Genomic DNA, 19,183 nt, shown 5'->3' on the forward strand with positions numbered 1-19,183 from the left:
AAATTGTATTTAATATGTTAATAGGTTATTTAATAAGTTAAAAACTATGGATTTGATGCATTAGGCCACAATCTTATGACTATGTACACATACAGACCCCGCAACGAAAAATGTCAGATTCATTTTTTATCCCAAAAGTTATAAACCATTGTATGATTGTGAGTGGATGATGGATCACATATGTTTCCTCCCTTTTCCATAACTTAAATATAAATGCACATGTGATCTGGACATGTTCATGCCTGTACATAACCCCAAAGACATCTTCATATGCTAGGATCATGTCTGCACATCTGGAATTTCTCTGATTTCTTTGAACACAAAACATGGGAGCAAAAGTGCTTTTTTTACTTTGCCCTTTGAGTAAAAGTAAAACACCTGAAAAAAAGATGGTAAATAGAATGTGTTGCAGTAAAATGTCAAAGATAGCAAACCTGTAAAAATACATGCAGGTCTTAAAAATAAAAAGTCTTTGCTATGCCACAAGTACCATGTTATTTTTGATTCATGTTCTTTGCAATAAAGCCTAACTCCAGGAGCAAATCAATTGCTCATAAAATTGTACCACTTACTATGCTCACTAGACACTCGCATATAATTTTCAAAATTGGTGCTTCTATGTCCAAATAATTGTTATAAATAAATCTGCAGCCACACGTTGTTTGCTGAAACTACATGTCCCATGATTCATTGAGATGCGTATTATGCAGCCAATCAGAAAATCTAGGATTGATTTGTTAGAAAAGAAAAAGCAGTTCACTTAGCAAATGGAATGTTAGTGAATAGGATAACTTGTGCTCATATATGCAATAGAAATAAAAAAAAACAAGGTCTTTGCTAGCACATGATTGGTTGATTAAAGTGAACACTCCTTCACCTTATTGACTAAGCTCCCCAAACATTCAGTTTAAAAAGTGAAAATGTGCTTTAATATAGTGAACAGTCTTTACTGCTTTAATACATTATTGCCTTTATGTTATATTTTGTATGTATATTCCCCTTGCATCCACTATTTTTTTGTGTATGTTATAATATAATTTTATGTGTCAACTGTATTCCTTTCTCATTTGTCTCCTCGCTATTCCTTAGACTTGCCCAACTTGGTGATACTTGCCCTGTCTTTGGTCATGCAGGTGATATGAGTAAAAGACACACGTTTTGAATATTCAATGGCCAACATCAGCAACAATGAAAAATAAGAATTGCCCAAACACACTAGTTCATTTCACAACAATTTTCCTTACTACAAAATGTTTAAATATGCAATTATTTAAATTCTTTACATAAAATCTAGATAATCCTCAACATTTAGTGGCCCTAGAGTACAATTAGTTTAAGGATATCTACATAAGACGTATGAGAGGGAACATATCAGAAGTTAAAGTGGCAGAGAGATTTACAGGTCTATTCACAAAAGGGTGAAGAGTTTGGAGAAGGCAGGAGAAGTGAACAATCACAATTCAGCTCACTTTCCAGTTCAGCTATGTTGTCCTAGATTATTCACTTCTCCTGCCTTCTCCAAACTCTTCACCCTTTTGTGAATAGACCCCTTAGTTTCAAGAAGAAAAAGTTGAGAGCTGTGCTATTGCACCGTCCACAAGAGATATTGAAACAAAATACAAGAGTATATTGGTACTATTGCAACTAAAGGACACTAAGACCAATGTCAACCCAGCTATAACCAGAGGCACTTTTCAACTTAGGTTGAATACAACAGCTAAACTCAAAGAATATGAACAGAAATATTTCCAAAGATTGATACAAGACTGGGCATTACAGTAGTCAATTAATGAATACAACACGTTCTAGAATATTTGTTATGTATAAATGAGAAAAATGTATACTTTATGCAAGATGTCAGTTAGGCAAAAAACTAAATATTGTAGGAAAGTCAAATACATTGGACATTGGGTAGTTTTTTATGTGCTTCATCTATCAAGTGCAGGGGTCATAGTAAACCCAAAATCCCCAGTCCAAATTTTATTAAGTGTGACAAATTATTTTAAATAGAAATGAGAAGATCAAAATTAGACATCTGGGCACATGTGGAGCCTTCTGTATTTATGAAACTTACGGTGAAGCTCTCAGTTTAAAATTACACTAAATTCAGGAGTTAAATTTTAAATTGGCATTCCAGTACCTTGAGAATTAACAAAAATGTAGCTTATTTGTGTATCACTCAGCTGTAGATCCCCAAATCATCTCTGAATTAGTGATGACATTGTCCTTTCATCTGGTAGATGGCTATTTGTTCTCCCTATGGTTCTGTGTATGTTGTAAAGTAGTCACCACTGTAAGCTCGCTCCTGTGATGGACTACAATCTCATGTTTAGTGTACTAAATTGTATTGAGATTGTAGCCAATCATGCAAGTGAGCTTAAAGCAGTGGCTAATTTACAACACATTGAGACCGTGGGGAACAACAGTAGCTACCATCCAGAAGGAAGGACAGTGTCAGCACCAATTCAGAGATGATTTGAGATGATTTGAGTATCTACAGATACAGTTATAACCCAGTATCTACAGCTATGACCCAGCAATTAACAACAATGTAGCTACACAAATAAGCTACATTTATGTTAATTGCTGGGGTACTTGAATGCATTTTTAGGATTTAACTCATGAGTCCAGATGTTTTATCGGCTTAGTCGAACTCCTTCTGCACTTCGGTTGAGCTGAACATGCTGTATATATACTGTATCTGTGGATCACTTGGAGAAGAGGTCCCACATATATAGGTTTTTTATGATAGTGGACTCAGGTTAGTAAAAAAGGTTGTTAAAGGTTTTTTTTTTTATTGTGAATGTGAGGGAATAAGGTAAGTGGGATGAATTAAGGGGGGACTTTATTTGCTCAGAGATGGTCTCTGTGCACCACATGTTGCAAACTTTAATTATAAGGAACATTTCCCACACACATCTAGGACTTAACCGCATGGCAGAAATGAAATAAGGTTTTTAACTGCTAGTGGGAAGAGTAGTTTAATTAAAATCTTAATTTTGACTCTTGATGACTGTATGTTTTTTATACTTTCCCTCTTTAAGTAAATCCAAACAACAAATGTGAGTTTAATTTAATGTATAATTTTCTTCATATTAATATATTACCAAATCCTTCAGTTCATTCCCATAACTGTCCCATTCTTGTTACAGAAACATTTATAGCCTAGACCGTTAATGTTGGCTAAATAATTTTTATAACAATTCAGCAGATTTAAAAAAAAAAAATCATGGTTGTTATCAAAGGCAGCAGAAATGATTTGAGCACAGTAGCTTAGAAGTTTGTACCTCTGCAGTGCAGCACTGGGGTCCTCTGTTTAAATATCAGCCAGGACACTATCTGCATGGAGTTTGTTTTTTCTCACTGTGCCTGTTTGGTTTTCCTCCCGTACCCCAAAGACATGCTGGTAGGTTGATTGGCTCCTTTCTAAATTACCCACTTGCTGCCTGGAACAATTTCTTACATTTGCACACACATGATAAAATCTGAATTATTGGCTAGAAAACAGCTTCAGACCCCCAAACAATTATATATTTTCTCAAAGCAGAGGCCCTGTAAAATAAAAAGATGCTAGTCGCAATTTTCTATGTTGCAAGGTATATGTTCAAATGTTTATCAAACAAGTATTTTTAGGACAAAATACACTAAAGTGAAATTTAGTGCACAGAAACAGAATATAATAACCAATGTTTTGGTACAATATAAAAGATGGGCTCATGCCGGGTATATAGATACCAAACATGTCAAGTCTTAAAATTGTGTGCGTCCGCAAAAAACTACAATGCCCAAAATTTCAGATAGGTGATGCTTTAAATACTTTTACTGCTCATCACTTAACAGTGATTGATGGCCCTAGAATTATTGCTCTCACTCAGACACTCGTGCAAATAAGTAACGTGTGGAGTAATTTTCATTTGTGCATGTAGGCACATCCAATAGGTGTTTGCGTTTGTATGTGTATGCACGTGGGGGGCGGGGGAACTTTAATTTTTTTTGTTACTCTGTTACTTTATTTTGTACAATTTTTTTTCACTCAACTTTATTGCTATTACATAGGGGGCTAACAAGCCCCTTTATGTAATAACAAATATAATGTGACAGGTCTTTTTTATGGAGACATCAGAGGTCTTTTAGACCCCTAATGTCACCTAGGGACCCCAAAGAAGCTGATGAAGCAGAAATACAGTGCTGCATCATACAAGTGATCGGGCACCTGTACAGATGCTGGATTGCTTGTATTTAAACACCAATTGTCTGCTGTTTAAAATGGTACCAAGAACACGTCTGCAGCAGCAGTCGTGTTTGTGGTATAACCACTTCCAGCAGATGATGTGTATTTCCGTGAACCCGCTGGAAGTGGTTACCCTGAGTATTTGTGAGTGTGTGTTTATGCATGCTTCAGGGAGTAGAGTGCAGTGTGAATTATCCGTGCTATATAAATGCCTGTCATAATTTGACACATTACAAAGCTTTAAAAAATATCTCAAGTAAGATCTATATGTCTATCTATCTATCTATCTATCTATCTATCTATCTATCCTGAGAAAACCACACTGCTCCTGGTTGTTCCAACAGATCCTGATGCAGAAAAATATAAGAATTTAAACTGTAACATGTCTCCTCCTCTGTCCACTCCTTAGTTCAAGCAGTCCTGATTTTATAAAAATAAATGAACCTGACATTGCTTGTTCCCTAATGATGGTAATCACTGATTTAGCCACTAGATGGTGCTGCACATACAGAAAGTATATGAAAAAAACCTACATCCTAGAGATGCTGAGATGCTGAAATATATTTAACTCCCTTACTTCATCTCTCTAGAGGAAAGCTATTATTCAAATGCTGACAACTAATTATTCTGGTTGTCAGGTTTGCTGGGGGGAGCCATTTGCATATTGAGGACTTAGATCTCATGAGCTACAAAACATTTCCACCACGATATATGTGCACACCATTATAGCATGGTCATATACTGTATATACAGTATGTAATACACAATAAATATAGAGTGGATAATTCTTTGTAGACATAAAGTGTCTTCATTATTTAAACTGGTTTGTTGAGATCTGCTGAAGGACAATAGATGTTACAGAAACATTTTCATTCAAATTCTTGATTGATAAATTATAGTATAATTTTTTACAAGGTGGAACTAAGAAAGGCAGAGGGTTGCCTTTGCCAATTTAATTTGTAAAAACAGGGAATCAAATGGTACTGGAAACAGTGAACATGACTCAAATGCATAATTATAAAACATATATTTACATATGGGTTAAATTGGGAAATGGAAAAATCCAGAGAAAACGTGAAAAACTGACTATTTCAATTTTTTATAAATAGGGTCCATAGACATATTATGTGCATGTCCTCTTTAAGTCTTGACCGTCACTAAGCACGTTGACCCGTTTCTCAAAATTCCATGGCAGCACAAGTATTCAAAATAGCTTTCAAATCACACTTTTAAAAATCTATTTATAATTTTTCTGGCTTCATGACTTTTTGGACCGCACTAAAATGCAGAGAAAAATGTACATGTTGTATACTTCAAAACATGCTACACTGCAGAGCAGAATGGGAACATGTGCTTTTTTTTTATTATGATGAACACTGAGAAAACCACACTGCTCCTGGTTGTTCCAACAGATCCTGATGCAGAAAAATATAAGAATTTAAACTGTAACATGTCTCCTCCTCTGTCCACTCCTTAGTTCAAGCAGTCCTGATTTTATAAAAATAAATGAACCTGACATTGCTTGTTCCCTAATGATGGTAATCACTGATTTAGCCACTAGATGGTGCTGCACATACAGAAAGTATATGAAAAAAACCTACATCCTAGAGATGCTGAGATGCTGAAATATATTTAACTCCCTTACTTCATCTCTCTAGAGGAAAGCTATTATTCAAATGCTGACAACTAATTATTCTGGTTGTCAGGTTTGCTGGGGGGAGCCATTTGCATATTGAGGACTTAGATCTCATGAGCTACAAAACATTTCCACCACGATATATGTGCACACCATTATAGCATGGTCATATACTGTATATACAGTATGTAATACACAATAAATATAGAGTGGATAATTCTTTGTAGACATAAAGTGTCTTCATTATTTAAACTGGTTTGTTGAGATCTGCTGAAGGACAATAGATGTTACAGAAACATTTTCATTCAAATTCTTGATTGATAAATTATAGTATAATTTTTTACAAGGTGGAACTAAGAAAGGCAGAGGGTTGCCTTTGCCAATTTAATTTGTAAAAACAGGGAATCAAATGGTACTGGAAACAGTGAACATGACTCAAATGCATAATTATAAAACATATATTTACATATGGGTTAAATTGGGAAATGGAAAAATCCAGAGAAAACGTGAAAAACTGACTATTTCAATTTTTTATAAATAGGGTCCATAGACATATTATGTGCATGTCCTCTTTAAGTCTTGACCGTCACTAAGCACGTTGACCCGTTTCTCAAAATTCCATGGCAGCACAAGTATTCAAAATAGCTTTCAAATCACACTTTTAAAAATCTATTTATAATTTTTCTGGCTTCATGACTTTTTGGACCGCACTAAAATGCAGAGAAAAATGTACATGTTGTATACTTCAAAACATGCTACACTGCAGAGCAGAATGGGAACATGTGCTTTTTTTTTATTATGATGAACCTGGATATATGTATTTAAAACACATTGTAATGCATGTGTTAAAATACAAGAGTGTAGATAGGTTGTTAGAAATTCCCATGTGCACCTTGCTACCTAGGCTGGTTATAAATGTATGCAGTTACCATTCTTTTCTAGTTTGACTATTTTGGATGTGGGGCGCATCCCTGCACCTTTTGAGGAGGAGTAGGCTACCTCCAGGTGCACATGCATTTAATTTATCGACTGCATTAATATGCTCCAACCTGGAGACTCCTAAATAGAGTTAGGACCACACTTTACAGAGGGGCCTTGACAGGGCAGTGTGGCTTCCACATATTTTTGGCCAAAAGGTTTGTGCAACTAAAACCTCTGTTTTTAATGCATACTGTTGACAGGGTAATTTTTTGTTGTTGCAGGCTAGCTGGCAGGTTTGCTGGGGATTCTCTTTGTGTTTTGTATTTTTGTACGCCTTCCCATGTGCACCCTGCTACCAAGGCTGGTTATAAATTTATGCGGTTACCATTCTTTTCTAGTTTGACTATTTTTGATGTGGGGACGCACTGGGGGTCCTGCCGTGCATTTTGGATTGCTAGGCCTCCATTGCATCCCTGCACCTTTTGAGGAGGAGTAGGCTACCTCCAGGTACACCTGCATTTAATTTATCGACTAATATGCTCCAACATGGAGACTCATGAATAGTTAGGACCACACTTCACCGAGGAGCCTTGACGGGGTGGTGTGCCTCCTACATATTTTTGGCCAAAGGTTTGTGCAACTAAAACCTCTGTTTTTAACGCATACTGTTGACATGGTAACTTGTTTTGTTGCAGGCTAGCTGGCAGGTGTGCTGGGGATTCTTTTTGTGTTTTATATTGTTAGAAATTGCTCATTATCTGTAAGAATGAGGAATACAGCACTGTAAACCTGTAAAGAAGCAAAATAAAGTAATTAATTGTTACAAACTTCCTAAACCAAATACAAGACAAAATGCCACGTGAAAGCTAGAGTGATGAGTCAAGTATGACACTGGACAACTAATCTTTTCAAAAGTTTTGCTTTCTGAAAAACTTTTGGTGATCATGATAGACCCCTTCAAGCTGATCACAAATATAATTTCAGAATGACTATATCACATAGGAATCTACCTGTGCAAAGAACTGGCAAGCCTTAGTTGATTGTGAAGTACTATTTGTCCAATCAATGTTTGGATAACTGAAGTCCCCAATAATGATAATATCAGCAAAAGGAGATTCCACTTCTCTTCCTTTTTAGGTGGCCTGTAAAATACTCTCATAAATAATTTAGTTTTAGCAGCACTGTCATGCAGCTCCAGCCATAAAGACCCTGCTCTATCACAACACCCATTTGTGATTTCTTCTTTCAGACTCCCTTTCAGATTGTTCTTGACATATAGGCATATCCCCACCTCTTCTTTTAAACCTATCCCTCCTAATTAGAGTGTAACTTTGGAGATTTACAGCCCAGGCTTCTGAGTTGTCCTTCCAAGGTACTGATATCCCTACACAGTCAAGCTTCTTGCAAGCTAATAGGAAACGGTTTAGCTCATCAATTGTATTTTCCAAACGTCTAGCATTTGTGCACATGCCTTTTTTGCTTTTTGTTTTAGTATTTAGTATTTTATTATTTCTGGTTCTTTTATTACAATTTGTAACTGCTAGACTTCCTGCATTGGTTTCAGTTAATAATATTTCCCTGCTGCCTGTTTTATGCCCTTCCTCCATCCCATTCCTCCCCCTCTATATCCTGTATATGCTTTTGCTGTAGTGAAACAAAAATTGGAGACAGAAGCGCCACTACCTGGCTCAATAAATGTGGTAGAGCAGGGTGTGAGCGTAAGTGATGTACTCACCTATGGCTGGGTGAGCATTCGCTTGTAACCGTCGGGTTGAGGTGAAGTGGATGAAGGTTACAACAACAACGAACAAAATGGAAGCTGCACACCTGCACAACAAACACCCCCCCTCATTTATACTTATCACACCACAAGTGTTAACCGTTTTACCCACCAAGTACTGCTTCTCTCCCTCGCATTTCCCCCCCACCTCTGACGAGCGCTTCACATTGGGTAAAACTCTTTCAATTTTTCATGTATATGATTTTGCTCCTGCTCACTATCCATTATATTCCCCTTAAATCCCGTCCCTCAGAATATATTTTAAAAGCTCCTTCAACCTTCTGCCTTTTTTCCCCCAACAGAGTTGTGCCCTCTCCATATAGGTGCAGTCAGCTCTTCTTGAACCCAATTCCCTCTTTTTTACACCAGTTTCTTAGCCACTTGTTCACAACCGTGAACTCCCACTGCCTGTCTGGGGAGGCTCAAGGCACAGGAGGTATTTTAGAAAGTACTTTTCTTAAGTGTGGTACCTAATTCCATAAAATGTTTTTTAGGACATCTTCCTCTAATTTTGCCATTTGTACTGATATGTAACATGACAGCTGGATCCTCCCTAGCCCCTCCTAGAAACCTTTCAACCCGATCTGCAATGTATTGAACCTGAGCACCTAGAAAACAGCATACTGTTTTGGTGATCTTCACTGGAACAGTCATTTCTCAGGCAAGTAGACGAGGTTTTCTGCTCCAGCAATGTCACTTGCAAACTGATATTCCCAATATCACACAACCATAAATGTTTTTTGGGGTGTTTCAACTCTGGACAAGTCTTTCCAATGCTTCCCCCCGACCCCATATTTTAACTGTGACCTTGAGGTTGATTTACTAAACTTATAAACACGCCACAAACAAGTATACACCTCTGTAGTGTGTTCCCTCCCAGCATGATCTATTGGTGGAATCTAAACACCTTTGTAGTGTGTACACACCCAGCAGGTGTGTTGTACAAAGCCCTGCATGAATTGCAAGGTGATGTTGTGTAAATTAGCTCTACATTGTGTTGCTTGCGTTGATGAATGCAGGAATGTAAATGCATGAGCTAACCATTTTTGTCTAAACTGTGAAGCAGCATTATATATGCATCATGTGCATGATTTTTCCATGTATGGCATTAGTGGAAATATGCTTTTAGAGACTTTTTGGTTAATAAATACGTTTTGCTGTGTAAAAATCACACGCACCTAGTGCGTGTGTGTGTTTAGGTTAGTAAATCACCCCCCTTGTTTCCTACCTCTGCAGCCTATACATCTATTTCTTCACCCTCATCTATGCTGACTCCGTGTTGCTAGTTGATTTGTTAGATCTACAATCTGGGCATCCAAACAAACAACTCACATCTTATACAACAATATTCACTCGCAAACAGTTGCTCAACTAGTGATTTTGCACTAGCTGTAATACCACCCATGGAAGACATGGTTGGTATTAGTTTAGGAAATAAGCAATACTGTTTTAGATTAGTTACAGACCTTAAACCAGATTTGCTCAGCAACCTTGATAGTATACTATGTCCTTATGTTACAATACATTATACTTTTTTAGGTAAATTATAGGCAGTACCTCTTTATTTACAACAACAGTGCAATTATTACAGAGCCCCAGCAGTTATCACAGTTCCCCAACAGCAATGGAATTGCCCCAGTAGTTGTCATGGTACCCCCACAGTTGCCACAATGCCCCAGCTGTAATCGTGGTTTCCTTACCAATAATCAAGGTAAGCAAAGTACCAGCAGCAATTAGTAAGCACATCGCCTCCAGGTGTCCACACAGCCACCTTTTGGACATTTATAGACAAATATTTTTATGTGGCCATATGTGTTCTATACCATGTAAATAGTGGCCTTGTGAGCGTATGACAGGGTTTTTATGCTTTTTAATGGGGAGTTTGAGCTCATTTGTTTGTATATGGGTTTTTTTTAAATCAATAAATGGTCTTTCTTATATATTTAGGTTCAGTATTTGTAAAGATGCCTGTCAGTGTATCGGGGCTGTATAAATGCAATATTTAGTGAAGCCTCTGTTCCTTTTCCTGCTATATTTATGTACAGTATTTGGAAATACACACCCAGGTACACATGACTCCTTATTTTTGAGTGTTATATTATACTAGCAATATCTTTAAACAGTGTGAGATATTGTGGCAACCAGTGGTTGCACAAACACTGCCAACAGTGATCTCTCTGCGTATTCATCGTTGCCTTAAAGGGACATTTTAATAGTCATGAGTCAAATCCAATTTAACATTTGTAGGTGCATACATTTTTTAACTGATTTAATATAAAATTGTACTTTTACAAATAAATGTAAAAGAGCAATTTGGGTTTTCAAAAGGAAAAGCACAACAGAAGCAGTTTGCTTCCAGATGCTCTCTCAAAAGTCTTTATGGATCGGCAAAGGACAGATAGACAAGGGTCACTCCTCTAACTTATTGAGTTATGTATGTAAAGTTGAGCTTTGGCTCTGTGCAGGCTTTTTATATTTTATCCTTTACAATAAGATTATTATTATTATTTAAAATGTCATATTGCCCTGACAGAAAAAGGTATTGTTAGCATTTTAGTTTTAGGTGTTAACATAAGAAAGCAAATATACACAAAAACACTATGAGGTCTATTTATAAATGTTTTTACCCAAGATTTATACAATTTGTACTCAAGAGTCACACATTTTTCATGTAAGATTCAAATATAATTTGTTTTGTACTTATTATACACAGACAATCATACTAATGTGGCCATTATCCAAATGAAAAAATTGTGAAACCCTGAGGTATATGTACAAAAATAAAAAACACAATATGGACTCTACATACTAGGTCAGTAGTTATGAGGAACCTGGCAATGTTCAAACAAACTGGTGGGAATTGTAAAAACAACAAAAATAGCGCTAATCCCCATTGAAGCCTATGGGAGAGGAATCTTGTTATGTTTTTCTAGCTTTTTTAAAGGCTAATTTGCAAGCTTTTGCAGTCATCAGACTGACTATATGTGATCCCCGTACTTCTCATTTTATAACGGACGCTGCCCAGTATATGTAAATAGCTTCCAGCATACAAGCCCTGATAAAGGGGGAGTTGTGAGTCCCAAAAATATGTTGGCTAAATTCTTAGACCTGTTGTTAACATAAATAAACTTTTACTGGACTTGACATAAACTTGTGGTGCTCTTATCCTTTTATATACTATTATGAACACTCCAGGGAACCTTAGGGATACCCTGGCTGACAGAGAGATGCCTATAGGATCTTTATTCCTAACCAATTTCTCACCCATCAGTTGGTCCAGTGTGTCACCTATATGCTTTCTGGTTAACAACCAGAAGGTGGCAATATTTCCACTCTCTACTTATGTTTCCTTATTGTCTAAGCCCCTGTTGGAGAGTTATGCTCACTTCATTAGTAACCCATCCCAAATCTATTGCTAAAAAAAGTTTTCTGGAACTGTGCTTTAAGGGTGGTTGCTGTTAAGGTTTTAGGGAGAGATAGTGTAACAGCTATTGTTAGGGTTAGCATGAATGGTTATTGTATGTCCATGGAGCTCTGCAATGAAAACTAACAGCATCGCTCTCCAGGATCTGAAAACTAAGGTATTTCAAATAATACACTATGTTTCAAAAGAAGTTGCTATAACAAATGAACTTTAGCTTGAAGAGGTGTTCACAGTGATGCATATACTATTGAGAAAGTGAGAAAGTGTAAAATAAAGGACATCACTGAGAACAACAAACAGAGACCACTGCTAACAGTTTTACAAACATACTCAGAGGCTATAGTGTTAAGTATTTTTTGCACTAGAATAAGGTAACTAGGGATGTTCAGATACCAAGTACGTACTCGGTACAAGTATAAGTACAAGTACAGATACTTTTCCAGTTCCACGACTAGACTTGACTAGAGTAAAATTCAAAAGTTAGGAGGCAGCTGTCATTTTTAAGGAGCATACGGAGCTCCTGGGATTTGTGAATCCCTGTTTTAATATATGATTTTGTTTTTATAAATATTTATAAGGGATGCACTGATACCATTTTTGCAAGTGCAAGTACTGATACTTGTCCACGTATTCACAGATACAATTACTGACACCTTTTTGTTTATTGTCATGTGACAGTTTTTCTAAAACAATACAGAATAATGATTTCAGGACAGTGATGGAGCACTAGAGCTGGGTCCCAGCTGCAACCGCTGCAACCCTGGTAGTTCTCATGAAAATGCCAAGTATCGGCACTGGTATCTCAACTGGTATCTGGACATCCCTAAAGGTAGTATTAGACATGGCATCTACAAGCAAAAAATTAAAAAAAATTAAATATTTTATAAACAAATACACAATGTGAACATACACTTTCATATATAATTGCATTTATCTACCATTTAATAGGCAATAGACACGGATTAATGGTACTAAACTGAAATAAAATATTAATTAAAGTTAGTTGATTGATTAGAAATGTTCAATCTAACCTGTATTCACTTCAAATAGTTAGGCTCGGAGGGGGCAGTTAAAAACAAAAAATACATTTTCCCAAGAACCTAATTTGATATTTGAAATGAACACACACTGAAGAGTAGTACTGTAGTAAATCATCCCCATGGTTTTTCTTTGCAAGATTAAACTTCAAGTGCATGATATACAGCTAATGAAGAAAAGTGACAGTCTACATCAGTCTAAAGCATAACCATTATTGACATTGGTTATCATGCTGTCGGCAACTTGGCTCAGAAGTAACTAAAACACAGGCAGAAAGCGATGCTATCAAAGTTTTCTTAATAATTGGGCACTGCCATTATTGGTGGGATTAGTTCAGTTCATTAGGGAACAACCAACCTCCTACAGTATTAAAGTCATGCATGTCACACAATTACTTTGATGGCAGCAGCACACACTGTCATTTTGCATACAAGGGTAAGGAACAAATAATTATTTATGAGACCTACATTAATTTCTTGCTGTGAACAATTCTGCTCAGCAAGAGATGAATGTAGGTCTCATAAACTGCATCCACGCTGATTCCAGTATGAAATAGATGACAGATCAATAATGGAATTTGCAGAAAAGTCCCTGCTTACCAACCACTGATAGTTGTGATAGGGGTCTAAAATCTCACAGTGAATTTGCCTTCATTTTCTTCTGATAAGTGGGCTGAAATATGTTCATTTCTAGCAGGCGCAGCAACAATTAAAAAAAGCAATTGCGTTTGCCTACGGCATCTGCTAACAAATGTATTCCTGATGGCTACAGACAAAGATCTGGCTATGTCAGACATAAAAATGAGTTATTCTTTAAAAATGAGTTTGATCTGCGATCCAAATTTGAAGCTAGATCTGCATAGATTGTTTCCATCTATAACCATATTTTTAGGTGTAACCTCACTAATACTACATTTTAAATACACACTGTATAAAACCAATGAGACTTATTTATCAATGCATCTCATTTATGCAACTCGAACACAGCTAATCAGATTCAAACCTGCAATAAAAAAATTTTTAGGGAGAGAATCAAACTTTGATTTTAATTGATGGTTGTGGAGTAATGCAAATAGCAATTTTCCAGCCACATTGATACATGAAGCCCCAAATAAAAATGTTTTACTTCTTTTTTAAAAAGTATCTGAAAGACTAAAACAATCTTCCCCTTTCTACCTGAAACAATTATCGTTTTCAAGTATAAGTGTTTTTCAGTCAAGTTTTCCCACAAACAATGTCTACCATTTTTTAACCTTATCCCTGCCATTATAACTGTTAGATATGGTACATGATTATTTGCAGCACATGGGATCATTATCTCTTATGGAAGCTGTATGTTGTTTTCAAAATGTAAGCTGATGGTCACTACACCAGAACCTCCAGAGCACATAAGGTTGCTAGACTACATCAGCATCCTGATGGTACTGACAACAAAGAGCAATGCTGTGTGGGAGACTGGCAAACACATTGCTGCCTGGCAGGGGTGAAGTTCACCCTTCCTGAGAGTAAAACGTTGACCTCCTGGTAATCTGATCACTCTATTGTCCCTTTAATTTTTTTTAAATCTATTTAGAGCCCATGTATTCTGCCACATAGTTGGCTTATGAGTCCCTTGTGTCAGTAATGAATGAAAATAGCAGAAGGAAATGTAAAAAAAAATTAATAAATACAGCAATCAATATACACAATGCATCCAAAAAACTCTTAACAAACACATATACTAAGTAAGGGACCTATAGCCCTATACCCATGCAGCAATTATTACACTACAAATATTAGGAATTCCTATATGATGAAAAATTTTAGGAACATAATTGTAGTACGACAATAAATATGTCAGATTGTAAAGGTTTATAAGGCATGTTGCCAAGCACAGTTAGGTATATTATGTATTCCCATATGATAAAAAAAAAAATAGGAACATAATGGTAGTTTGACAATAAACATAAGGTTTATAAGATATGTTGTCATGCACGATTTTGCATATCTTAATTTTCATCATTTCAAATGATCAAAATGTAGTAAAGCCTAGCCAAAATACATTTTAATTGTATATAGAGGGAAATGCAAGATGTTATGCTTGTCATCAGAACAGGAGTAGATGTGAAATTTTTCAATGGCCCACTTGCTCAGGTGAAAAATCTCAAAGGTGAGACTTCCTCGGCTTTTGCTGAGATTTCTCTGGGACAAGACATGAAGGAGAAACTTCCCATTGGGTATACTGAGAATAGTAAGAACTTGGTAGATGTAGTAATTATTATTATTGGTATTATGATAGCGCTGACAATTTACAAAGCACACATTCACATCAGTCCCTGCCCTTAAGGAGTTTACAATCTAAGGTCCCTATCTCACATGCATACATACTGGATCACTTTTAGAAAGGAGCCAACTAACCTTCCACATCCCTTTGGAGTGTGGGAAGAAACCATAGAACCCAGAGGAAACCCATGCATGCACAGGGAGGACAACTCCTTGTAGATAGTATCCTGTCAGGGATTTAAACTGGGTACTCCCAGTGCTGTAAGGTAGAAGTGCTAACCACTATGCCACTGTGTAATTTTTTTAACATTTGTTATTAAATAGTCTACATACAACTTTATTCCACTAGGGTCAGGGGACAATTGAGTAGTATTAACTTATTAACTCAATAAAACCTGGTTATTATGAGAGCAAAAGAGGAATTATTTCCGAATATACATCTATTCTCTGATAAAATGTTAGATAATTCTCGAGAAAGCTTTGCACATTTGAGAAGGGAAATTTCAATATAAAACTAGGTAAACTCTAAAGAGACAGACAAGGGGGTGATTTACTAACCTAAACACACGCACGCACCAGGTGCATGTGATTTTCACACAGCAAAACGTATTTATCAACCAAAAAGTCTCTAAAAGCATATTTCCACTAATGCCATATATGGAAAAATCATGCACATGATGCATATATAATGCTGCTTCACAGTTTAGACAAAAATGGTTAGCTCATGCATTTACATTCCTGCATTCATCAACGCAAGCAACACAACATAGTGCTAATTTACACAACATCACCTTGCAATTCATGCTTGGCTTTGCACAACACACCTGCTGGGTGTGTACACACTACAAAGGTGTTTAGATTCCACCCATAGATCATGCTGGGAGGGAGCACACTACAGATGTGTATACATGTTCGTGGTGTGTTTATAAGGTTAGTAAATCAACCCCAAGATATCACTAAAGGAAAGACGAGACCATGGGAGTAAAGAAAAACCTGGAGAACACTGAGAACAAAAATTAAAACTGCTACCTGGACTATACTGAAGGAAATAGGAGTCAAAACCAATACAGTCTACCATCAGAAAGACACCACTGTCAACAAACAAAAAAGCAACATTATCATCAACAGAGTGGATCTACATCAAGATTACTGGCAAGAAACAAGTATAATGACACTCCCCCCACCAGAACCTTCACTAACAGTGGATTTTGCCTTCCACCCATGAAGAATCGAATCCTAGGACATAATTACACACCATCTACATCATCCATCAACATTCATTAGTTGAACAAGGAAAGCAAAGCAAAGAAACCCTTAGCTGGATTACCACCTGCAATGGCCACTTCCAAGATTCCTTCTAGTCCTAAGAGCACCCCCAGACTCTCCCACAGATATATCTCAATCAACAAATTCTCCTGCCCATTTTTTAGATCTACCTTTCAATTCCACGATGATGAATCTACACCCAAAACACTCTATCCTGAAAGAAAAAGAAGATGCAGAGTAGGAACAAAGAGGGAAAAGGCCTGGCCTGAACCCCCAAAAAAGCAAAGAATCAGTAAAAATCTTCAATTGGTCATCACATACATTTAAAGTGACATTAAAGTCAAAAAAATGTTTCCTTCCCCCATGTTAATGTTAGCACTTACCTTAAATGATGTCTCTTATTCCGATCTTCTTCATTCCTGATGTTTTCATCTGTCCCTCTAGCGGTGCGGCGGCTCTCCGATCCAGCGGTATCTGCATACAGGTGCACGCGTCCATAGACTTACCTTGCATCTCTGCTCATCTTCCGGCCGAAAATCCGAACTGCGCATGCGCCCGCCCCAAGATCCTTTGCAACCGCACGAGCAGTTCCTGATTCTCGGCGCGGGAGCGCGCAGCGATAACGAGGTAAGTTTAAACCGCTGTTAAAGATGTTTTTTTTTAAAAAATGTTTGCCTTTATCTACTGCTTGCTAGCAGTAGATATAGGCAAAAAAAATGGAGGGTTTAGAACCCCTTTAAAGAAAATGAAGAACCTCTCTTGAAAAAAGATCTAAATTTCTGCTCCCCCTCAAAAATGAATTTATTTGACCTTTTTATGGACTTCCAGAAGTTCGTGAGGAGACTAAAGCTCCAATGATACCATGCCAACAAGAAACAAAAGACTGTACTAGATCCAGCTAATATAGTCCCCATTTAATTAGACAATTCAACATCCTACCTTGAGGAAGATCTGCCCCAAGGCTGTGTAGCCACAGAGTTCAAGCCATGGCTTACATCCAACCTAGTACAATATAAAGGGATCTACATCATGATGTTCCAAACACTAGCACAAAAAGATTTTAACTACTTACCCCCCTTCCCCACCCAAACTGAAAATAAAGGAGAAAAAAAGCACTAAGGAGCCTCAAAGGAAATTTAAATATCATAAAAAATTCCAAATAAAAGTGGGGGTGTCGTTATCCAAATCAAGCAGTCTATATCCAAGAAGTAAGAAGGATCCTGGAGAACAAAATTTGCTATAAGGATTTAGACACAGACCCAACTGATATCTTCACCAGGGAATTCATGTACAACCTCATTTCAAAGGATAAAAAGAATGAGTTAATTTTAATGAAAAACCCAAAAGACAAGGGGGTGATTTACTAACCTAAACACACGCACGCACCAGGTGCATGTGATTTTCACACAGCAAAACGTATTTATCAACCAAAAAGTCTCTAAAAGCATATTTCCACTAATGCCATATATGGAAAAATCATGCACATGATGCATATATAATGCTGCTTCACAGTTTAGACAAAAATGGTTAGCTCATGCATTTACATTCCTGCATTCATCAACGCAAGCAACACAACATAGTGCTAATTTACACAACATCACCTTGCAATTCATGCTTGGCTTTGCACAACACACCTGCTGGGTGTGTACACACTACAAAGGTGTTTAGATTCCACCCATAGATCATGCTGGGAGGGAGCACACTACAGATGTGTATACATGTTCGTGGTGTGTTTATAAGGTTAGTAAATCAACCCCAAGATATCACTAAAGGAAAGACGAGACCATGGGAGTAAAGAAAAACCTGGAGAACACTGAGAACAAAAATTAAAACTGCTACCTGGACTATACTGAAGGAAATAGGAGTCAAAACCAATACAGTCTACCATCAGAAAGACACCACTGTCAACAAACAAAAAAGCAACATTATCATCAACAGAGTGGATCTACATCAAGATTACTGGCAAGAAACAAGTATAATGACACTCCCCCCACCAGAACCTTCACTAACAGTGGATTTTGCCTTCCACCCATGAAGAATCGAATCCTAGGACATAATTACACACCATCTACATCATCCATCAACATTCATTAGTTGAACAAGGAAAGCAAAGCAAAGAAACCCTTAGCTGGATTACCACCTGCAATGGCCACTTCCAAGATTCCTTCTAGTCCTAAGAGCACCCCCAGACTCTCCCACAGATATATCTCAATCAACAAATTCTCCTGCCCATTTTTTAGATCTACCTTTCAATTCCACGATGATGAATCTACACCCAAAACACTCTATCCTGAAAGAAAAAGAAGATGCAGAGTAGGAACAAAGAGGGAAAAGGCCTGGCCTGAACCCCCAAAAAAGCAAAGAATCAGTAAAAATCTTCAATTGGTCATCACATACATTTAAAGTGACATTAAAGTCAAAAAAATGTTTCCTTCCCCCATGTTAATGTTAGCACTTACCTTAAATGATGTCTCTTATTCCGATCTTCTTCATTCCTGATGTTTTCATCTGTCCCTCTAGCGGTGCGGCGGCTCTCCGATCCAGCGGTATCTGCATACAGGTGCACGCGTCCATAGACTTACCTTGCATCTCTGCTCATCTTCCGGCCGAAAATCCGAACTGCGCA

The 19,183-nt window shown here is 37.1% G+C and overlaps 1 protein-coding gene across 2 annotated transcripts in view; it reads right to left on the reverse strand.

Annotated features, from left to right (window-relative positions):
- The window catches only part of RBFOX1 (RNA binding protein, fox-1 homolog 1), a 248,948-nt gene that overhangs the window by 141,003 nt on the left and 88,762 nt on the right, over positions 1 to 19,183 (reverse strand). The gene's annotated exons all lie outside the window — the stretch shown is intronic.

The sequence above is a fragment of the Nanorana parkeri genome, unplaced genomic scaffold (assembly GCF_000935625.1).
Source record: "Nanorana parkeri isolate BGI_ZX_2015 unplaced genomic scaffold, ASM93562v1 scaffold249, whole genome shotgun sequence".
NCBI classification, from domain to species: Eukaryota; Metazoa; Chordata; class Amphibia; order Anura; family Dicroglossidae; genus Nanorana; species Nanorana parkeri.